Source organism: Octopus sinensis, linkage group LG17 (assembly GCF_006345805.1).
Source record: "Octopus sinensis linkage group LG17, ASM634580v1, whole genome shotgun sequence".
Classification (NCBI taxonomy): domain Eukaryota; kingdom Metazoa; phylum Mollusca; class Cephalopoda; order Octopoda; family Octopodidae; genus Octopus; species Octopus sinensis.
This window is the reverse complement of record NC_043013.1, coordinates 166779-185000: the sequence shown is the minus strand read 5'-3', so window position 1 is coordinate 185000 and position 18222 is coordinate 166779. Positions and strand designations below refer to the sequence as shown.

At 37.3% G+C, this 18222-nt stretch overlaps 1 long non-coding RNA gene across 1 annotated transcript; it reads left to right on the top strand.

Moving 5' to 3' along the window:
• Positions 1 to 8964: 8964 nt before the first annotated feature.
• LOC118766672 lies at positions 8965 to 18222 on the top strand. Its single transcript, XR_005002594.1, has 4 exons — positions 8965 to 9094; positions 10481 to 10486; positions 17353 to 17362; positions 18211 to 18222. It is a non-coding gene; the product is annotated as an uncharacterized LOC118766672 (long non-coding RNA).

Here is an 18222-nt window from a genome sequence, read left to right as displayed (position 1 = left end):
CGGATCATGCCACATGTGACTAAATTTCTGTTACGTTTTGGTCCCCTAAAGAAAACAGATAGAACATGCTTTCTATGTTATGTCCAAGAAGATTTATATATTTTTATATATTTTTAATGTATTTTTATATAATCTTTATGACGAAAAATGCGAGCGATGTATAAGTACGCAGGCAAGCAGAGTTATAACACAGTAATTTCCCTTTATATAACGGTATTTTTTCATAGCGTTTTCAAATAGCCAGATAACCGAAGAGATGGTGTTGTGGATTTCCACTTCGGCATCTGAAACTCAGAGTTTTATCTTGACTATCGAGTAATGTAACATATTATTGTATATATATATATATATAGGTATGTTTAATATTTTTAGTGCTCTCAAATTTAAAAGCTTGAAATCTTGTGCTGATGAAGAGAATGATTGAATGTAAAATGTGAATTTTGCATTTCCATATCTAACTCAGAAACGCGTCCACAGATAATCTAATACTGAGTGAATTTTTGTTGTTTTTTTCCTCTATGCCTACGTTGGTTGGTTTAAGTATATGTTGTCTGGGAGTTGCTTCTTATAGTAGAAGAAATAGCTAAGTTTTTGGGTTGCTATTTCTAAAGTTCGGTATGTGGTTAAGCAAATTTTTTTGCTGAACCCTAATTATAATTATACTCATAATTATAAAAACACATTGTTTAAATATACCGAAAATGGTCCTTTTAACATGCTGAATACTATTTGGTGGAATTATTAATTACTAATTAATTAATTTTACCCATGGACATTAAACGATGATGATGATGATGATGATATATGTGTGTGTGTATGTATCTCTTATTATAAAAGGCAGATTTTATCTGCCTCCCTTTGGGAGTTATACAAATCTACAATATAGGATTTCTTCAATTACAATTTACATAGCATTTTTAAGAGTACAATGCATCGCGTCATGCCAGGTCCAGTTTTTAAAATTTAAACTCCAATTAAGCAAAATTTACAGAAAACTCACATTCTGGTGTGTGTGTCAAATGCTTTTCTTAGTCTGGTTTACACCACACGCAAACGCACACACACAGTGGGCAACGAATAAAATGAAAGTAAATAGCGACAGAGTGATTTGAGGAAGACTAAAGTGAAAGTATTCTGTCTATGACGCTGATAGATACATGAGTAAAATGTATGGGAAGCTAAGAGCTAAGAGTGAGTGAAAATGTTCTTGGAAGAGAGTAATTAGTAATAAAGTAAACATACACTCATACATACATACATACATACATACATACATACACACACACACACATACACACAACACATACATACACACACATACATACATACATACACACATACATACATACATACATATACATACAAATACATATACATACATACATACACACCACATACAACACACACACAGTATTGAAGCTTGAGAACAATCAGATACATTTGCAACACATCTGTTGAAAAATATTATTGTTCACACACATACATAACATATATACATACAGACAGACAGACAGATAGACACACACACACACACACACACACACATGATCCAGCATGGCCACAACCTCAAGGCTGAAACATATAAAAGAATAACAGAATATAAATGTGTGCAAAGTACAAGAAATATTAATGCAGTATATGGGGATTGGCTTTAAGCGTAAGGCAGTGTCAATGGTGGTTCCAGAAATCCTGAGCCATAAACTACAGCCTAGAAGACGAGCCTCATCCTGAAAGATCTGTAGAACTCGACAAGGACATCCTGTGAAACCCTGGTGGAACAAAATATCATCGTAACTGTTGAGGAACTAGCAGAGAAGCTTGGATTTGGTCATTCAACCATTCATTGACACCTGTGTGCTATCGGAAAAGTCAGCAAATTGGGTCAATGGGTTCCTCACGAACTTTCCGAGTCTAATTGCATGCAGAGAGTGAATGTATGCTTTTCTTTGCTGTCATATCTCACCACTACTGCGCTATGTATATCTATATATATAAAACTGTAGTTGTGTGAGTGTCTGTCCCCTTCGATTTAGATTCCTTACTCCCACATTTTGCGGTACAGTTTAACCAAATTCGGGTAGCTTATAGTCGTGATTCATATCGAGCCCGTCTGAGTATTAGCGCGCGTCTACGATGAGTCTACGATTTTAAAAATAATTTAACATCATTTTTTATTCCATTTTATGCATAATTTTCGTGTGTCGATGGCGGCGGAGTGTGGCGTCCACGCTCACACCAGCACCTGTGGGGAAGGGAGTGTAAGGAAATCAACGTCGTAATGCGTTGTCAAGGAGACCAGTGTTCTTTTAGAACAACGACTTCATGGCTTGAAGACACCAAAACAGAAATGGCTAAGAAAGCGTCTACATGAGTCTACGATTTAAAAAAAAATTCACCATCGTTTTTTTTTTCCATTTAATGCATTTTTTCGCTATTATATAAGGGAAGTAACTCTCTAAAAATGTCTACGATGAGTCAACGATTTAAAAAAAAAATTTACCATCATATTTTTTCCATTTTTAATGCATTTTTTGCTATTTTTTGGCTATAACTCTCTAAAAATGCTTATATAGTTATTTCCCTTACAAACCCAAGCAACGCCGGGCGATACTGCTAGTATATGTATATATATTTATAGGTGCAGGAGTGGCTGTGTGGTAAGTAGCTTGCTTACCAACCACACGGTTCTGGGTTGAGTCCCGCTGTGTGGCACCTTCAGCAAGTGTCTTCTACTATAGCCCAAGGCCAACCAAAGCCTTGTGAGTGGATTTGGTAGACGGAAACTAAAAGAAGCCTGTCGTATATATCTATATATATATATATGTATATATATGTATGTGTGTGTGTGTATGTTTGTGTGTCTGTGTTTGTCCCCCAACATCGCTTGACAACCGATGGTGGTGTGTTTACGTCCCCGTAACTTAGTGGTTCGGCAAAAGAAATCGATAGAATAAATACTAGGCTTACAAAGAATAAATCTCGGGGTTGATTTGCTCAACTAAAGGTGGTGCTCCAGTATGGCCACAGTCAAATGACTGAAACAAGTAAAAGAGTAAAAGAGTATATATATATATATATATATATATATATATAATATATATATATATATATATATATTATATATATATATATATATATATATGTTGTGTGTGTCTGTGTTTGTCCCCCTAGCATTGCTTGACAACCGATGCTGGTGTGTTTACATCCCCGTCACTTAGCGGTTCGGCAAAAGAGACTGATAGAAAAGTTCTGGGCTTACAAAGAATAAGTCCCGGGGTCGATTTGCTCGACTAAAGGCGGTGCTCCAGCATGGCCACAGTCAAATGACTGAAACAAGTAAAAGAGTAAAAGAGTAAAGAGTATATATATATATATATCGAGGAGAGAGAGAGAGAGAGAGAGAGAGAGAGAGAGAGAGTGAGAGAGAGCGAAGCACTGTCAAAGACATGTATAAAGGCATCCATAAGTGAACACTTTTCACATAAAGATTAATATAGAATCTCTCCATTGGTCTGCCTGACTCTGTGTGTGTGTGTATGTATGTATGCATGTTTGTGGGTGTGTGTGTATGTATGAATATATGTACACACACACACACACAAAGGTTGATTGAGATCCTTGAGACCCACCTGAATATGTTTCTGGTCAGAGCTAAAGAGGAAAGGAAGGGTTAGCATGGTGGTAGTGGTGGTGGTGGTGCGGGGGGGGGGGGGGGTGCAACAAGAAAAGGGTCCATGGAAATAAGAAGGGAGGAAGGTCACAAAGGTCAAATGGAGAAGCTAAAATACATAGATGGTGTTGGGAGGGGTGGGTGGAAATGCATGACTGAACATGGTGTAAACAAGTATCCAGCTTCATGGAAAGAAATAAAGAAAAAAAGCTTAGTCTAAAAGATGGGGATGGGAAGAAGAATTAGAGAAAAGCAGTGACCAGCATTGCCATCATCATCATCATCATCATCATCGTCATCATCATCATCGTAGTAGTAGTAGTAATAATGGTGGTCATTACCCTCTTTAATGGTGGCCATCATGACTCACCCTTAAAGTTATCAATGCTATTCTAGGTGCAGGCTTAGCTGTGTGCTTAAGAAGCTGGTTCTTTTCCCAAATAATTCTGGGTTCAGTTCCACTCCACAGCACCTTGAGTGAGTGTCTTCTACTATAGCCCTGGGCCAACTGATACCTTGTGAGGGAATTTGGAAGATGGAAACTACATGGAAGCCTGGTATATATATGTGTGTGTGTGTGTATTCTTTTATTCTTTTACGTGTTTCAGTCATTTGACTGCGACCATGCTGGGGCATCGCTTTCGGATCTATTCAATCTGTCACAGATTTTTTACTTAATTTTTTTAACTAAACTGTTTGAAACTTTGGATACTGGTTGAATGTGTCATGTATTCATGGAACAACACTATGACCCCAATAGGCTTCATGCAATTCTTGGAAATGTATTCTATTCTTAGCTACAACATGAATTTCTTCCATTTTCTTGCTCTGTTAAAATCATCATCATCATCATTGTTTAACGTCCGCTTTCCATGCTGGCATGGGTTGGATGGTTTGACTGAGGCCTGGTGAGCCAGATGGCTGCACCAAGCTCCAATCCAATCTGGCAATGTTTCTACAGCTGGATGCCCTTCCTGACGCCAACCACTCCGAGATTGTAGTGGGTGCTTTTACATACCACTGGCACAAGGGCCAGTCAGGCAGTACTGGTGACGGCCATGCTCAAATGGTGTGTTTTATGTGCCACCTGCATAGGAGCCAGTCCAGCGGAACTGGCAATGACGTCGCTCAAATGTTGCTTTTTTCACGTGCCACTGGCACAATGCCGGTAAGGCGATGCTGGTAACGATCACTCTTGAATGGTGCTTTTTATGTGCCATTGGCATCGGAGCCAGTCAGCGGCCATGGCAATGATCACGCTCGGATGGTGTTCTTAACGTCTCACCAGCACGGGTGCCAGTCAGGCGGTTCTGTCATTGTTCAATTAAATGCAGCTGCTTGAGACGGTCGTACTGCATCACTTCTTGATATCCTGTTGCTTATTTTGATTTTATTCACCTTACTTCGAACTGTATAGATAATACTGGACTGACTTAGTGTTTCATCTTCAGTACCTAATTCAACTGAATCTCAATTATATATATATGTCATCATCATCATCGTTTAACATCCGTTTTCCGTGCTAGCACGTGTATGTATATCTTTATATATGTATATATATATAAATATATATATGTATATATATATATAAATATATATATGACGTTAGGAAGGGCATCCAGCCGTAGAAGCACTGCCAGATTTGACTGGGCCTGATGAAGCCTTCTGGCTTCACAGACCCCAGTAGAACCGTCCAACCCATGCTAGCATGGAAAACAGACGCTAAACGATGATGATGATGATGATGATATATATATATATATATATATATATATACACACACACACAGAGGGTGTGGTGAATAAACTGTTGTCTAAAATATGCAAAAATGAAAATAACACTGACATCTCATTTTAACAGATATCATCATCATTGTTTAACGTCTTCTTTCCATGCTGGCATGGGTTGGACGATGCTGTCATTTACCAAAATTGCATAAAAATATCTTGAAATACTCAAGAGTAAATTTATTCTATAAAATCGTTATTGGCTTTAGCCATGGCCTCCAGACGACTTCCAAATCTCCTGCAACTCTTCTGGACAGTCTCCTTGTTTAAGTTGGTGAATGCTGCCATAACCCTTTCCTTCAGTTCATCTTTGGTGTTACAAAGGAGTTTTGTTGGTCTCTCACTCAACTGCGCCCTACACATAATAATCAAGGGGGTTGCAGTCTGGGGAGTTTGGTAGCCAGATGTTAGAGGTGGCGTGGTCGCAGAAATTGTCTGAAAGCCATGAATGGGTTCTCCTGCTTGTGTGGCATGGTGCAGAGTCCTGTTGGTCTTCCAGCAGCCACTCTCTTAACCCAGGCAGCACTACCTCCTCCAGGCACTTGATGTAGGCCTCCATGCTGAGTCTGAGGCCATGTGGGAAGATGAATGGAGGCATAACATCAACATCACTAGTGATCACTCCAAACACCATGATGTTGACTGGATGTTTGATTTTTATGACTTTTGGTACATGTCCTCAGATTGACACCCAAACACTCTGAAATGCTCGTATTGGAGCTTCCACTGTGAATGCCAGCAGTACAACATTTTCATTATTTACATTATTTACATTCAATGGATATTTGTCCTCATCTTGTTTGTTGTTAACACAACGTTTCGGCTGATATACCCTCCAGCCTTCTTCAGGTGTCTTGGGGAAATTTCAAACCTGGGTTTTCATTCCTAAGGTGTTTTTTTTTTTTTTAAGAATGAGAACCCAGGTTTGAAATTTCCCCAAGACACCTGATGAAGGATGGCGAGTATATCAGCTGAAATGTTGTGTTAGCAACAAACAAGATGAGGACAAATATCCGTTGAATGTAAATAATGTAAATAATGTACCTACCAAATCCACTCTCAAGGCTTTGGTCTGCTCAGAGTTACCACACTGGACATGTGAAGGCTTGAGAGAAATGAAGCCTGTATAGTTCACTGGATGTGCACTGTTAGTATGCATGAGTGATAGAGCGTAAGTGTCTTGAGAGAAAAGTTGGGCATAAGAGGCATCAGATGTGGTGTGCAAGAGAGACAACTGCACTGGTATGGTCATGTGATGTGTATGGATGAGGACAGTTGTGTGAAGAAAAGCTGACCGCTAACTGTGGAGGGAACCTGTGGAAGAGGTAGACCCAGGAAGACATGGGATGAGGTGGTAAAGCATGGTCTTTGAATGTTGGGACAAATGGAGGTGATGACCAGTGACCGAGACCTTTGGCAATATGCTGTGCTTGAGAAGAAGACTCATCAAGCCAAGTGAAATTGTCGTCATGGCCATTGCCAGTGATATATAAATAGCACCCATGAAGTCATAGACGTGGCCGTTACCGGTGTGATGTAACTGGCAGCCATGCTGGTGCCATGTGAAAAGCACCCATTACACTCTTGGAGTGGTTGGCAGAAGGAAGAGCATCCAGCTGTAGAAACCATGCCAAATCAGATTGAAACCTGGTGCAGGGTTACCAGTTCCAGTCAAACAATCTGACCCATGCCAGCAAGGAGAGCAGATGCTAGATGATGATGATACTTGCCCAAGGTCTCAGGCAAAAGAAAATATGTACCATCAGGAGGGTGCCCTAGCATGGCCACAGTCTAATGACTGAAACAAGCAACAAGATAAAAGATAATATAATATACATATAATATACATATAATATACACGGGCACATATATGTATGTGTGTGTGTATATATATATATATATAATGAAGTCGTATCTTGTCCTAACCTTCGAAACACGGATTAGATAAAACAGTGGACAACTGATGAAGGGATTGTTCTTTATGTTGCCTGTCTCATTTCTCTATTTGGTGCTTTCGTTGTCCGAAAGAAAGTTTGTTTTCCATGCTTTTGTTGTTTTTTTATGTTCTCATGTGTAAGCAGGTTAGTTTTGACACAACTGTAATAACTTTATGATAGATTGATATATTGATTGTAAAATGACTATCCTTATAACTTTCAAAAATATCTGTTTATATATTATATTCTATATACTATATTATATCTATTGTGAATAACAGAATGCATCTAATATTAACAATATTTGTAATAACATATTATTGTATATGTTTATAGATGTAAATATGTATGTATATTTCAGTATATATATAGGTATTTATGTATATCTATATATGTATGTATATGTATGTCTATATATATAAGTATTCAAACGTGTGTGTATTTTATTTATTTTATATTTATGTTTATATTTATATTTATTTATAACTTAACATTATGTACTTTATAATCTCTGACAAAGCCTAGAGATATACCCAAGTACCTTATTTTCATCTACCTATTACTTCACTCCACTTGAGTAATAAAGGTAGAATGAGGTATTTTTATCTATTAGCTGAAACAGCTGTATGTTATTTTCCCAATTTATATCCATGTTTGTTATTTTATTTTATAATAATTACTGGTATCCTTATATAATACTATATTTTATATCTTATATGTAAAGCATAATATGTAATATGTATGTATATTATTGTAACTATCAGTTTAGTAAATAAATAAATAAGTTAACATAATATAATGTCTAAAAGTTGATGAACCACCTATTGATCCCCTCCATTTTCTTATTGCTCTATAAATTAATGGTAAAATATCTCTTTACCTTCACCCATTTAGTACACTGGTAATGTAATTGTAATGCAATAAAAAAAACTTGTGCATTAATAATTGGGTATTCTACCAGCAGTATATTGGATATATATTATCCCTTAGTGGGTTGGATTCACAACCTCTAACTTTCTGGGAGTTATATATATATGTGTATGTGTATGTGTGTGTGTGTGTGTGTGTGTGTGTGTGTGTGTGACATATTAATAAATATCTGTAAATATAAAACTATCCAGATTTCTGAGTACCTTATTTCTTCTAGTATATAATACCTGTACATCATCTCCAAACCTTCTAATATATATATATGCATATGTGCGCACAGGATATCATGAAATGTGTACAACAAAAAAAGTACGAAGCACGAGTACATGGAATATGAACTATTTTTCGAACAATGTAAGACACAAATGGAAAACAAGACAAACAACATAAAGAACGACCCTTCATCAGTCGTTGGCTATTTTTCTACTCTTGTATTTCGAGCATTTAACAACAATATACGCTTTCGATAAAACAGTTGTTCCCACAAAGCAAATTAAATAAAATTTGGGATTTTGTGGAGGTTCAAAATTGGTAACACAAACAGGACAGTGAAAACAAACAGGAAGGGCTGCTAAGCCTAAATGAGCTTGTTGTGGCAAACGCAGAAATCAGGCTTGGACAGGAGACAGAGATGAACACGTCCTTGTTCGAGCTACAACGGAGAGAAAGAAAGAAACACATGTTAGGAGAACAAAGAAAGATGGTTGATGGTCAGGTGGGAGCCACATGAGCAAGGGAGGAAGAGTGAGGGAGAGAGAGTGACAGAGTACGTCATCATCATCATTTAATGTCTATTTTTCCATGCTGGCAAGGGACAGACAGTTTGACGGGAGTTAGCTGGCTCAAGAGCTGCACCAGGCTCTGATTGTCTATGGCTGGATGCCCTTCTTAATGCCAACCATTTCCTGTGTGCTTTCTTTTGAGTCACTGCCAATAATGAGATCCCAAATGATAAAACAAATAAAGAATGGGAATTAGGAGAAAGGGCAAAAAGGGAAAAGCTTCCTTGACAAAATGGGAGGTGGAGGCGATGGTTCTTTGCCAAGAGCTGAAAAGGTAGAATATGATGATAGGACAAGCCCAGATGTCTGGGAAATGAGATAGAAGGCTACCCCACATTATATGAGGGTGGGTAAGAGGAGCTGGAAAGGAAATAGAAATGGTTGTGGTGGTGAGATGCCAGAGCATCTCAAGATATAAGAAGGTATCAGAGAAGAGAGAGACATGGGAGATAGATGGGGGAAGTTTTATATGTGTGACGGGAGATTGTCTGTCCATCCATCCGTCCGTCCGTCCGTCCGTCTGTCTGTCTGTCCGTCCGTCCGTCTGTCTGTCTGTCTATCTATCTATCTATCTATCTATCTATCTATCTATCTGTCTGTCTCTCTATCTATCTATCTATCTATCTATCTATCTATATATCTATCTATCCATTTCTCTACCTGTCCATCCATTCCTCTATCCATCCATTCCTCTATCCATCCATCCATCTATCTATTTGACTGCAAAGTCAACCTTGGTGAAATTTGAACCCACAACATAAAGACAGGTGAAATGCTGCTAAGTGTTTCGCTCAGTCTGCTGACAATTCTTCCAGCTCACCACCTTGGACTTAATCTATATCAACAAGTCAACTCTTTAGCATTTAAACCAGCCGTATTTGTCCAAGATCTTCTACCTGTTTTATGTTCAAACTGGCCATATCCAGCCTTTCACACCTTCTCTGCAATGTCATTCTAAAAAATAAACAATTAAATCATCAAAATGTCAAAGCTAAAAAATAAAACATGATTAATTCAGGAGAGAAACTGAGGAAGAGGTAGACCCAGGAAGACATGGGAACGAGGTGAAGCATGATCTTCGAACCTTGAGCCTCACAGAGGCAATGACTGGTGTCCGAGACCTTTGAAGATGTGCTGTGCTCGAGAGGACCCATCAAGCCAAGTGAGCCTGTGCTGATGGCATGTAAAGAACATCTTTTGAACGTTAGTCCTCACGGAAGCAAAGTGGCTGAGTGACTTTTGAGTGTTGGGCCTCACAGAGGCAATGACCAAAACCTTTGGCATTATGTCATGCTTGAGAAGAAGACCTGTCAAGCTGAGCAAAATCACAGTCGTGTTAGGTACTGGTGTCACACAAATTGGCACCTGTGCCAGTGGCATGTAAACGCACCCCGGTGTTCTGTAAAAGCAACCATCACACTCTTGGAGTGGTTGGTGTTAGGAAGGGCATTCAACCATAGATAACCGTGCGAAATCAGACAGGAGTTTGGTGCAGCCTTCCAGCATGCCAGCCCAGTCGAACCATCCAACAGACATTAAATGTTGATGATGATGAATGTGGGTGAATAAGGATTACATTGGAAAGGATAATCCAAATGGTAAGGGATAATCTGAAAGGATAATCTGAATGGTAAAGGGATAATCTGAAAGGATAATACAAATGCTAAAGGATAATCTGAAAGGATAATCTGAATGGTAAAGGGATAATCTGAAAAGATAATCTGAATGGTAAGGGATAATCTGAAAGGATAATCTGAATGGTAAAGGGTTAAGGTTTGGTATTTGGAGCATGAAAGGGAAAATTAGTTTACGTGTCTTAAGGTTAGCCCTAGTTATCCCTGAGACATTAACCCTGAGCCTAGATTTAGATTTTGGTGTTCAAATGGGGAGATATAAACCAAAGGGGACACATCCCCACCCCACTGCTAACAGCCAGACACAGGAAAATCATTTTATTTAATTTTACTGAAAAGATGCGTAGCTATGGAAGTAAGTAGAATAGTTCGTATGAATGTGACTCTAAATCTAAGAATGTATGTATGTATATATATATGTGTGTGTGTATGTGTATGTCAATATGTATATATGTATGTATGTATGTATGTAGTTAGGTAGTTAAGTAGGTAGGTAGGAATGTATGTGTGTGTATGTATGTGCAAGAAAGAAAATGCTATTTCTTGCTGTCTTTCATCGAAAGGAAGAACAATACTAAAGAATTGAGTCTTTGAGACTTTGAAGAGAATCAATTTAGAAAAATTCAAGTCTCACTCTTTAAAAGACTATCATATAATACACACACACACACACACATGTGCGCATACACACTCGCGCATACACTCACACGTGTAAATACATACATACAAATATATATATGTATATATTCATATGTTATACATATGTAATATGTATATACATACATACAAATATACATTATGCATAACCACACACACACACACATACGCACACGAGCACACACATAAATACAAAACAAAAACAAAGCAAAACTATAGAAAGAAAAGAGAAAAAAAAGACGTGCAATCAATAGTTTGAGTTTTAGAAAGGATATATTGCTTGCGTTTTAATCGATACGGAGCTGTACAGGAAGTTATAGGTGGGGAATTACCAAAGTGCACAGCAGTGTTGGTGTGGGTATGTGGCTGTGTGTGTGTGTGTCTGATGAACGATTCATGCTGTATAGGCATGTTACAATACATATGTACGTAAGTGTACCTATGTGAGTGTGTGTGTGTGTGTGCGTGTGTGTGTGCATATATATATATATATATATATATATATACACATTATATGTATATATATATATGTATGTATATATATGTCTGTCTGCTGGAAGATTCAATGTGTGTGTGGCATGTAGGTGTGCAGTTATACATGTGCGTATTTGCGTCTGTGTGTGTGTGTGTGCATGTGCACCTTATCAAAGAATCAGTATACATGTGTGGTTGCCCGTTCATGTAGGTTAACATCAGTGTGCCTGTATCTATTACATGTGTGTAACTTTGTGTATATATGCATACCTTATGAAAATGTCTGTGTGGATATGAAGTGCTAAACATGTGTTTGCATTATTTATTGACTGTTTGTGTCTTCAGGTAGACTGTATGTGTGTGCATGTAGGCATGCCTCTGTGTGTGTGTGTGTTTGTGTGTGTGTGTAGTTTGAAAAATGTATTCGTGTGGGTGTATGAATGCTGTGATTTCTGGTTCTAATGAATGTGCAGAGGTATCTGCATGTTTTGTGCATTTTATGACAGAGTGGATAAAACTTGTGTATATACATAATAGTTTATGTGTGTATATGTGTTTGTAGAATGGAATTAGTGTATATAAGTGCTTTAAGGGTGTATCTTCATGCTTGTATATGTGTGTTGAGTGAACATGTATGTGTATTTGTCTATTGGTATGTAAAACCAGGTGTATGCATAAATATGGGTTATGATTAAATTAGTGTAGGTGTGTAGGGAAGCTGTAAGGGTGTATATATATATATATGTATGTATGTATAAAGTAATGGGAATACATATATGTATATGTATACATGTGTAACATGTTTAAGTGTGTGTGTGTGGGGGGGGATAAGCTTATGAAAGGCTGTTGTAATATAAGTACATGTATGTATATGTATATGTATGTATATATACATGTATGTATATGCGTTGTTTCTTTTTGTTGTTTCTATATAAATATACTTGTATGTAGTCATATGAGAAATGAACCTGTGTATATGTTGAGTATAATTGTATATATCTGAGAATAAGAAGGTAGTGAGGGTGGGGTGGAGAAGATAGACTGAAAATGTGTCTGTGGATCTCTGGGCACATAAATGCATGTGTGTGTGTGTGTGTGCATCTATGGGTGTGTGAATGTGTATATAAATGTTTGTACGTATGTGTGTATATTGTATGCATATGTATGTATGTATGTACATTATTAAAAGTATGTATGCGCGTGCGTGTGTGTGTGTGTGTGTGTTCTGTTTCTCTTTTTAATTTAGAATAAATTTTGACTGGCCACCTATTCGCCAGCAAGGTTGAAAAGGAAAACATCTTGCTTTATTCATCCTCCTTTGAATCTTAAGAAGGTTTTCTAGATTTTTATAGTCCCAGATACATGTATGTATGTGTGTGTGTATGTATGTGTGTGAAAGCCCAAACGAATTTTGATGACTGATGGTGCAATTTAAATATGTGTTAATAACATTAAACGACTGGAAGATATATACAAACTATAGTTATGTAAATTGGTCTGTTTTAGGTAATATTTCAAATTGTCTGATCTCTATTCGAGGCAGCAAAGAGATACAATGGTTATTTGCACTTCAAAATCATCATCGTCGTCGTCGTTGTCGGCGGCATCGGCATCATCATCATCATTTAATGTCTGTTGTACATGCTGGCATGGGTTGGATGGTTTGACTGGTATGCCGGAAGGCTGCACCAGACTCCAATCTGATTTGGCATGGTTTTCTACAGCTGGATGCTGTTCCTAATGCCAACAACTCTGAGAGTTTAATCGGTGCTTTTACTTTCCACTGGCATGGGCACCATTTGCATGACACCAGTATCTGCCACAACTGCGGTTTTGCTCGCCTTGATGGGTTTTCTTCTCAAGCACGACATAATGCCAAAGGTGTTGGTCATTGCCTCTGTGAGGCCCAACACTCGACAAATACACAACAATTGCTGGCAATGAAAGCCAACTTCAGACCCATGATCTGATGCTTCAATATGCATCTATTTGGTCATTTCATTTCAGTTGTTGTTTAACCCCAGGTCAGCACTGACAGAAGTTAAAAGATTTATGATCAAAGACCATTCCAGCCATGATCATGTCCAAGTTTTTTCTGGATTAGTCTATCTTGGACAAAGTTATTTGTTGTGTCCTTCTATATATTGGTTGACTGTTATTTGAGAGAGACTTTGCTGCTATTTCAACTAGACTGAGTTATGATGCAGAGGCTACCTAGTTGGTTTAGCAATCAAAATATATGTAGAGGATAGAAAGTGAGAAAGAGAGGGTGCATGAGAACGAGAGGGACAGAGAGAGAGAGAGAGAGAGAGAGAGAGGAGAGAAAAAGAGAAAAAGGCAGTTAAAATGGGAAAATCCATCCATCCATCCATCTATAGGCGTGCGCACACACACACGCACATTTACATATACAAAAATATGATGATCATCATCATTGTTTAATGTCTGTTTCCCATGTCCAATGGATTGGATGGTTTCACAAGGGATGGCAAACCTGAGTAGCTGCACCAAACCTCAACACTCTGTTTTGGCATTGTTTCTACAGTTGGATGCCATTCCTAATGCCAACCACTTCACAGAGTCTACTGGGTGCTATTTACATGGCACCAGCATGGATATATATATATATATATCATATATATACATCTCTCTCTCTCTCTCTCTATATATATATATATATTATATATATATATATATACATATCTCTCTCTCTCTCTCTCTCTCTATATATATATATATATATATATATATATATATACATATCTCTCTCTCTCTCTCTCTCTCTCTATATATATATATATATATATATATATATATACATATCTCTCTCTCTCTCTCTCTCTCTCTCTATATATATATATATATATATACATCTCTCTCTCTCTCTCTCTCTATATATATATATATATACACACATGTATATACACATAGACATGCAGGAAGTAAATAGACATTTTTAATTTTCAAAATTTCTGATCTAATCGTCTTATTATGTTTTCAGTGATGTAGAATTTACAATGTAATTATTCTTTTTCATTCCAGGTGCCATTATATTAAACATTTGCGAAGAGTAACCATGCCACGCACAAAAAATTCAGCAGAACTGTCAGATTTTCAAAGAGGCTGTATTGTTGGGCAATCTTCAAATCCCTCTTGCTATTGTTAATAGAATTATAGTGCAATTCAAAAGCCAAGGAAAAGAATCAACAGATTCTTGTCCAGCTGACGTGGGCCCTCAGAAAGGAACTTTGCTGTTAGAAGAGAACTGTGGAAAACGAACCCCATTTGAAGGCTTCTGACATTGCAAAACAGCTAGAAGTTAGTCCAAGAATGTGTGTTACATATGTGCATAATCTTGAGTATTATTAACGAGCAGCTAGAAGAAAACCTCCCCTTCAACCAATTAATATCAAATAAAAGATTTTGAAAATTGAAGGTGTCTACTTCCTGCATGTCTGTGTATATATAAAGCATAAGTACACAGGAAATGTGTCAAGTCCAACAGGAAACAGTGTTTCCTAGAGTTAAATAACAGTAGCATTCTTCCCTTTCATGGGACTGTCACATTAAGTTGACAACATACCATCACTCTATCGTGCTGCTACTGCATAAATCTCCCTGAGTGATTTAGAAATATATTATTCTGTTTCTAACTCAATAATGATGTTTGATATTTTATATAATATATTCATTGAAGAATCGGCTCTTCGAAATTTATTTTATTAAACCAGTGTATCTTGGATAAATATCCTTATAAGAGGTTCGAATATCTTCATTGTGACTAATATATATTATGTTTCAGGAGCCCACAGCTGTTTAATTGTCTGCTGAAGCATCTGAGGAGCCTTCATGGAGTGGATGTAAATGTTTTCAAACATGAACTTGAACTCTGGCTCACCGAGATCCAGGATGAACCAATATCTAAGCAAGAAACTCAAAAGAGGACAGTAGCATTGAACTTCATCCTTCACCAAAAGCCGCTCCGACAAAGGTGGAAAGTAGAAAGATGATCACAATGGCGGTGCTCCAGTATGGCCACAGTCATTGGACTGAAACATATAAAAGAATAAAAGAATATATATATATATATTAGTCAGAATGAAGATATTCAAACCTCTTATAAGGATATTTATCCAAGATACACTGGTTTAATAAAATAAATTTCGAAGAGACGATTCTTCAATGAATATATTATATAAAATATCATAAAATATCAAACATTATTAAGTTAGAAAACAGTGAGATCTAATGGATACAAATTAATTTATTAATTAATCATCATATTCCCCAACAATTGTTTCATTTCACAAGCAAAATTAAAATTACAAAATATATATAAATATATAATTTTGCATTTTAATTACCTTGTATGGAAAATCATCAGGGTGTACAATGGACAATAAAATTTACATTAGGATACGTTTGGAATACACATGTCTATATATTCTGAGTATTACAAATGTATCCTAATGTAAATATTTGTTGTCACGGATAAGTGAATTTTGGAAGAAGGGCCTTGCAAGTCTACCAGATAGATGGAAGAGCATTGTAGAAAATGAAGGAAAGTATATTTTAGATTAAAAAAGAACTTTGTTTATCTTAATTTTGAAATATAAAAGATGTATAAAAAATTGCATTATTTATAGGATGACCCAATATACATATGATGGATTGACACCTGTCCTTCATTTGTTATTTATTTATATATCATTCACCTGTCTCAGAATGTGCCCTCCACATATTCTGAAGTTTATTATAGACTGTACATTTAATAGTGTCCATGTCTGAATGGCTCAAGAGGGGATTCTAGACTCGGCTGAATCTGATTTTCTGCAAGCCCTACAGGAATTTCATTCTGCCGGTACTTAAATACCAAGGTTGATATTTGCAAATTATTGTTGTGTATGTATATTATTCCGCCTTAACTAGGTGCATCAACTTAATTACCTTATTCAATTGAATCTTACATATATTATAGGAGTGGCTGTGTGGTAAGAAACTTGCTTCCCAATCACATGGTTCTGGGTTCTGTACTACTGCATGGCACCTTGGGCAAATATCTTCTACTATAGCCTCGGGCTGACCAAAGCCTTGTGAGTGGATTTGGTAGATGGAAACTGAAAGAAACCCATCATATATGCATATACATATAAAATTTAGTATATGATGATAATTTCAAATAATTGTCTTAAACATTCAGACAAGCAAATTCACAATTCAGATGTCTGACAAGAAGCATTATTCCATACAAATATTCACATGTTTATATTAAGAGTTAGATACTAAGAATGTAGAAATATAAAAGTATAAAAATCGTCGTCGTCATCATGATCACCATCATCGTTTAACATCTGCTTTCCATGCTAGCATGGTTGGACGGTTCGACCAGGGTCTGGAAATCCAGGGGGCTGCACCAGGCTCCAATCTGATCTGGCAGAGTTTCTACAGCTGGATGCCCTTCCTAATGCCAACCACTCCAAGAGTATAGTGGGTGCTTTTACGTGCCACTGACACGAGGGCCAGTCAGGTGGTACTGGCAATGACCACGCTCAAACGGTGTTTTTTATGTGCCATCTGCACAGGAGCCAGTCCAGCGGCACTGGCAACGACCTCACTCAAATGTTTTTTTCATGTGCCACCAGCACAAGTGCCAGTAAGGTGACGCTAGTAACGATTATGCTTGAATGGTGCCTTTTACATGCCACTGGTACGGATGCCAGTTAGCTGCTCTGGCAACAACACGCTCGGATGGTGCTCTCACATAAAAATATAAGAATGTAAATAAAAAAATGAAAAATAAAAATAAAAAGCATAAAAAATAAAAAATAAACATAAAAAACATGAAAATGTATATAAGGGGTATCATGAAAGTAGAAAGTATATTAAAGGAGGTGATTAAAAAGGATCAGTCCAAACGGCTATTTCAGAAAAGTATTAAGGGACTGTAGGATATAGTCCAAATTCAGCTTCCTGTGTAAAAACATATACACACACACACACACACATGTATGTATTTGTGTGTCTGTGTTTGTCCCACACCATTGCTTCACAACCGATGCTGGTGTGTATACATTCCCGTAACTTAGCGGTTTGGTAAAAGGAACCATAGAATAAGTACTAGCTTTACAAAGAATAAGTCCTGGGGTCAACTCATTCAACTAATCATCATCATCATTGTTCGACCGTGGTCGAGACAATGCAATTTACCATGCTACGCCAGACTTCACGGTCCATCATGGCATTACGGAGGTCCTGTTGCTGGATGCCTGTATCCCTGGAGATTACATCAGGGTAGGAGAGTGTGCGCCCTCTGGTATTGCGAGTAGATGGCTTCCAGAGGAGAAGAGTAGA